The sequence below is a fragment of the Leptosomus discolor genome, chromosome 11 (genome assembly GCF_034619465.1).
Source record: "Leptosomus discolor isolate bLepDis1 chromosome 11, bLepDis1.hap2, whole genome shotgun sequence".
Classification (NCBI taxonomy): domain Eukaryota; kingdom Metazoa; phylum Chordata; class Aves; order Leptosomiformes; family Leptosomidae; genus Leptosomus; species Leptosomus discolor.
Window position 1 is genome coordinate 9,200,327 of NC_141401.1, and position 5,419 is coordinate 9,205,745.

Sequence of the window (5,419 nt, forward strand, 5' to 3'; positions counted from 1 at the left end):
GGTGGTGGGGCCGGAGGTGCGCCCTGCCCTCCCCGGCCCGGCGGGGCGGTGAGGGGCGCGGGGCGGGGGGAGGCCTCCGTGCCACGGTGGGAAACGTATTACCTCGCCCGCCACGCTTGCCCATTGACAGAGATAAACATGCAAATGAGTCGCTTTGCATGTCATTAGCATACAGGCAGATTGGGGGGGGGGAGGGGCCGCCTGTGTGCGCACTGCAGCGTGCTTTAATGCAACACCCAAACAGCCATTGCTGGTGTCTCCAGCCAGCAGCACCTGCGGCTCCCCGGGCCCCCCGCCGCGGGCAGTGGGACCCCCATCACCCCCCCCGCACCCCCCCCGGCCCGCCGAGCCGCCACTGGGGCTGCCCCGCCAGGTACCCGGCTCGTCCACCCCAGCCCGGGGCTGCAGGGCACAAGGACACGCAGAAATAAATAAAGCCAAACCTCGGGCAGCGCTCTTTTGGGGCTATTTCTGTGTTTTCACCTATTTCTGTATTCTTTCACCTCGTACAGGGGAAGGGAGCGGGCGGGGGGGCCCTCACCGTTCAGCCGCCGCCTCTTGCAGCCCCGCTCCGCCGCCGCCTTTAATTGCGTGGGGTGGGTGAAGTGGGGAAAGGGGGCGAGAAGGCTGGGGAATTTGGGGAGGGGAAGTACAGGGGGGTGCGGGTAGGAGCATGGCTCGGGCTGGGGGGTCCCGGCGGCTCCCGGAGCTTGGGCGAACATCAGGGGTGCAGCCTGCGGGGGTGCGTTTGCAGAGGACGGGTGTATCTGTGGTACCGGTGTGTAGACACGGGTGCATCCGCGACCTCTGCATGTGCCGACCCATGCGGGTCCCTACACGTGTGTTGCATCCCCCCACCGCACGTGTGTGCCCACTCGAGTGGGTGTGCCACACCGGCGGGTGTGTCCCCGAGATCCGTGCGTGTCCCCGCACACGCGTGTGTGTACCCGAGCGGGGTGTGTCCGCACACCCCGGCTGGCCCCGAGCACCCGTGGGGCGCATCCCGCCGCGGGGTGATCCCCGTACCCACGGCCGGGGGGGTGCGGGGAAGGCTGCCGCGCCCCGCTCGCAGCTGAGGCAAGGGGACCCCCTCTCGGTGGGTTTCCACTCCCCGCCGGCCGCGGTGCGGCGAGGGGGGGACTGCAGGGGGCCCTGCCGTCACCCCCCCGGGCTTTCGTTGAAGGGATAACAGCTCTCCCGTCCCTGCGGGAAGGGCAGGCGAAGCAGCCTGCAACGGGCCGCGGGGCGAGCAAAAAGCATCCGCGGGAGGAATCCACCCTCCGCGGGTGTGGTGGTGGTGGGGCGCTTCCAGGGTACCTTCTCCCCCCCCCAAAAAAAATCCCCGCATGGCTGCGATGGGACAGGGGGAGCGAGGGAAGCGCCCGGGCAGCCCTGGGTGCGCCGTTGGGTGCGGGCCCCCGGTGTCCCCCGCAGCGGCCGCTCCGCAGCCCAGGGGTGCTGCTGGGGAATGCACCCCAGTCCTGTTTAGAGGGGACTCAGAGGGGAAATCACCCCCTTTTCTCTGCGTCCGCCCGAGCCGCGGCACAACCCTCTGTCCTACACCGCCCAAAGCAGCAGGTCCCCGCTCTTGCAAAGAAACCGGCTTTTTAATCTTGCAAATAAACCCGGTTTTTATTCTTGCACAGAAACACACTTTTTATTCTTGCAATTTTTTTTTTTTTTCCTTGCAAATAAGACCGATTTTTATTCTAGCAAAGAAACACGCGTTTCTCTGCCTCGGCCGTTTATTTCTGGTCGGGAAGGACAGGGAGGAGAGAGGGCGCCGGGGGCCGGACCGGGCGTTATTTTGGGGAGGGAGAAACCCAAACTCCGGCAGGCGTTAAGAAATAAAATCGCGCCGGCTCATCTCCGTGTCCCACCGCAGAGGAGATAAAGGCGCCGGCGAATTTGTTTTCCAAAACAATTTTTAAAAGCTCGCGTGTATGTTTTCCTCGTATTTCCTCGGGAGAGCGAAAATTCACAGAGCAGCCCCGTAATGAATTTTTTTCAGCTGAAAATTCCTTTCAAATCCGGTTAATAGATTATTATTGCAAATAATGCCGCCTCTTTTCTCAGCTACTCAATATACAATTGGAAATTAGAAACACCGTTGTTTTGTTGGGGCTTTTTTTATGTGTGTGTGGTTTTTTTTTGTTTAGGTATTTTTTTTTTAAATGTACCTGAAATACAATTTTGTTAAGATTAGGCAGCCCTTCAGAACAGCCCGCTGGGTAAAATCCGGAGGTTCTGCCTTTTAAAACGACGAAAGTGTTAGGCGAAGGCTCCGGGAGAAGCACCGTGGCACGGACAATGCCGAGCAGGGATGAATCTGTCCGGCGGGTGCCACTTACGGGAATTATCCTTTTAATTTCAGTCTCGAGTGAGAAAATTCAGAGAGTCGGAAAAAAGCAATTTATGGAGACTCTGAGATCTGCGGCCACCGGAGCGGCCCCGGCCCCGGCCCGCACCAGCCCCCGGACCTGCTCTCCATCCCCCTGCGCCCGATTCCTTCGGGCTGCCGGTGGGATCGGGACGGCAGGGACAGCCCTGGGCTGCCGGGCAAAGTTTGCAGCGCTCGGCAGAATTACTGCAAGGGCGATGTGGGGCGCAGGATTCGGCCCGGCTCTGCGGAGCCGGTCCCGGTCTTTGGGTGCAGGGCCGGTACCGCCTTGTGCCGGTGGCCCCAGGCACAACCCTCACCCGGAGCATCTCTGGCTCCGGCTTTGGGACAGGTGAGGAGGAGGAGGGGGGGAAGCGGCGGCTAACGAAAGAGGACTGTATTTCTGGCAGCAGGGCCGGCTCGTTGTCGCTGGGACCGGGCAGGACGACCCCGGGTCTTTGCCACCCCGTTTCACCGTCGGGGCACGGCGGGGCGTCCGCACGGTCCCCAGCAACCGGGAGCAGCCCCGCATGCCGGTGAGCGCGGCGGAGGCTGGCCGAGCCGCTCGATATTCATCAAGACAGCCTCTCGGCTGCATTTTCGTCCCCTGTACGCGGTTTGTCCGCACAGGCGGGTGCGCTGGCGTTGGAGTGGTCCCGACCCGCTGCCAAACCGTGTCCCGTGCCCATAGCCCGGTATCAGGGCTCCGCGGCCCCGGCAGGGGTTGATCCCAGCCCGGTAGCGTGGGGAAATGGGGGAGAGAGGCCAGGATGGGGCCCGCCCGTGGGGGAACCCCCCGCCCCGGGCGCGGCGGGACGCGGCCGGAGGACACGCGGGGACCCGGCGGAGCCGCGCCTCGACGGCGGCCCCGCCCCTGTCCAGGGTCCTGAAACCGGCCGCGGCCGCCGAGCCCGCCGAGCCGCCGACGGGGCGGACCCCGGGCGGGAGGCGGCGGGACCCCTCGGGGTGCGGGGAGGGACCCCGCGGGGTGCGGAGCGAGAGCCGTCGGGGTGCGGGGCGAGAGCCGTCAGGGTGCGGGGCGGTAACCGGGCATCCCACCGGGGAGCCGGTGGCTCGGATGGCGGCGAGACGGGGCGGCAGCTGTAGGGCCGGCGAGCGGCCCCGACGGCGTGTTTCCATGCGCTATTCTTCCCCGATTTACTGCTTGTCACCGGCAGCTCAATGGGGGTCCCCCCCTCTCCGGGACCTTCGCTGTCTCCCCCCCCCCCCCCCCCGCCCCCCTGCCGGCCCCGGGGCCGCGCAGAGCCGGTCCCCCCCTTTCCCCAGCTTTCCCTCCCCCCGCCACACCGCGCTGCCCGCCGGCCCGCTCCCCTGCGCGGCTCCGGGGAAGTTCAAGAAGTTGGCTGGCCCCGCTCCCTGCGAGCAGAGCCAGCCCAAACACCGGCGCCTGCCCCGGAATATTTCACCGTCGGGCAGAGGGAAGGGGGGGGGGGGTGGGGGCAGACAGCTTAAATCCACCCCCCCCCGCCCCCAGCCGCCGCCCCCAGCCCCTCGGGCTCTAATCTCCCATGCGTCGTTACAACTGTCCGCAATGAGGCGGGGGAGGCCGGGCTGCAATTAGCTATAGAGCCGCTCGCCTTGCAAACAGAGGGGCTCGGATTATTGCAAATTCATTTCTATTTTCCAGGCCAGCGCTTGTATTCTCTGTTAGCATAAGAATAGAACCAGGCCCTGTGAACTCCTCCGACCTACTGACCCCTCTCCCCAGAAATGAATAGCAGCACTTTCCGTCCCGTCCCCCCCCAGCCTCTCCAGCAGACTCGAGCCACGGCCTAAATTCCTAATCAGGGTAATTTAATATATCTTAAGCCCCTGGCTGCTTTATTTTCGCTCCTTTTTTTTAGTTTGTTTTAGGCATTCACTGGCTCTCACCCCGTCATTAGAGATCCTTATTTGACGGATATAAGAAGCTGTTATGAGACTACAAGTCTCTTTTTATCTCCTAAATAAGCTGTGCTTCCCCGTAATTAGAATGGTGTTCCCAGCCTTTGAGGCCTTTCAGGGCCGCCTCACAAAAAACTCGCAGGAGATGAATAATCCCGGAGCACAAACTCCCCGGCCCGGGCAGAGAGCCGGGACAGAAAGCCATGCTGGGCGGAGCGGGGGGAGGGGAGGGGGGGGGGAGGGGAGCGGCGGGGACACCCACGCGTGGGCCCACTGTGGCCCCGCCCCGTGCATCTACGGGGGGCGGCCCTTGCCCGCCCTTCCCCCCCTCCCCGGCCCACTGGGGTTTCGGAGGGGTCGGGGCAATCCCTCTCCTCCTTTGTGGCTCTGCTCCGTGCACCTCCCCCCTCCCACGCCCCCATGCGTGGCCTCGGGGCAGCGCCACCCCACACCCCCCGGGCGCTGCCCCAGCCCTACCCAACCCCCGCCCTAGGGGTGTCACCCCCTCCCCACGCCGGGGGATGCGGCCCCCGGGGTCCCCGACGGGGCGGGCGGGGGGTGTGTGTGTGTGTGTGTGTGTGTGTCCCGTGAAGCCCCACGTGCACCTCGGGCCGTCGAGGGGATCCCGCCAGGGCCGCGCCGCTCGCCTCTCATTGGTCAGAGCCGGCTGACGATGTGCAGCCGGGCCTTGCGGATTGGCTGGCAGGAGAGTCGGGTTTGATGGCGTCACGGCTGCTCGACGGGGCTCCCCCCCCCCCCCCCCCCCCCCCCCGCCCCCCCGCCCCGGGCGCCGCTCTGCCTGGCAGGGCGGGGGGACACCCCGGTGATGGGCGCGGGAGGCCGCAGCCCTCTCTTCCCCGGGTCCCTGCGGAGCGGCAGCCCCTGCTGCTGCGGGGGAACGTCGTGCGTGTGGACGTGGGTACACACGGAGGTACGAAATGGATGTGGAGACGCGGGGAAAAGTGGCTTTGGGATAATTAGCCTCCTTGATGTGGTTGGAGAGTTATCTAATCCAGAGGAGCCTAAAGGCATCATTACGGAGACAATATTTCAGGAAATCCAATTCATTGGAGCAAAAATATGACATTCATTTTGCTGGTTATGTTATTACAAATATCCTTCAAAGCAGACATT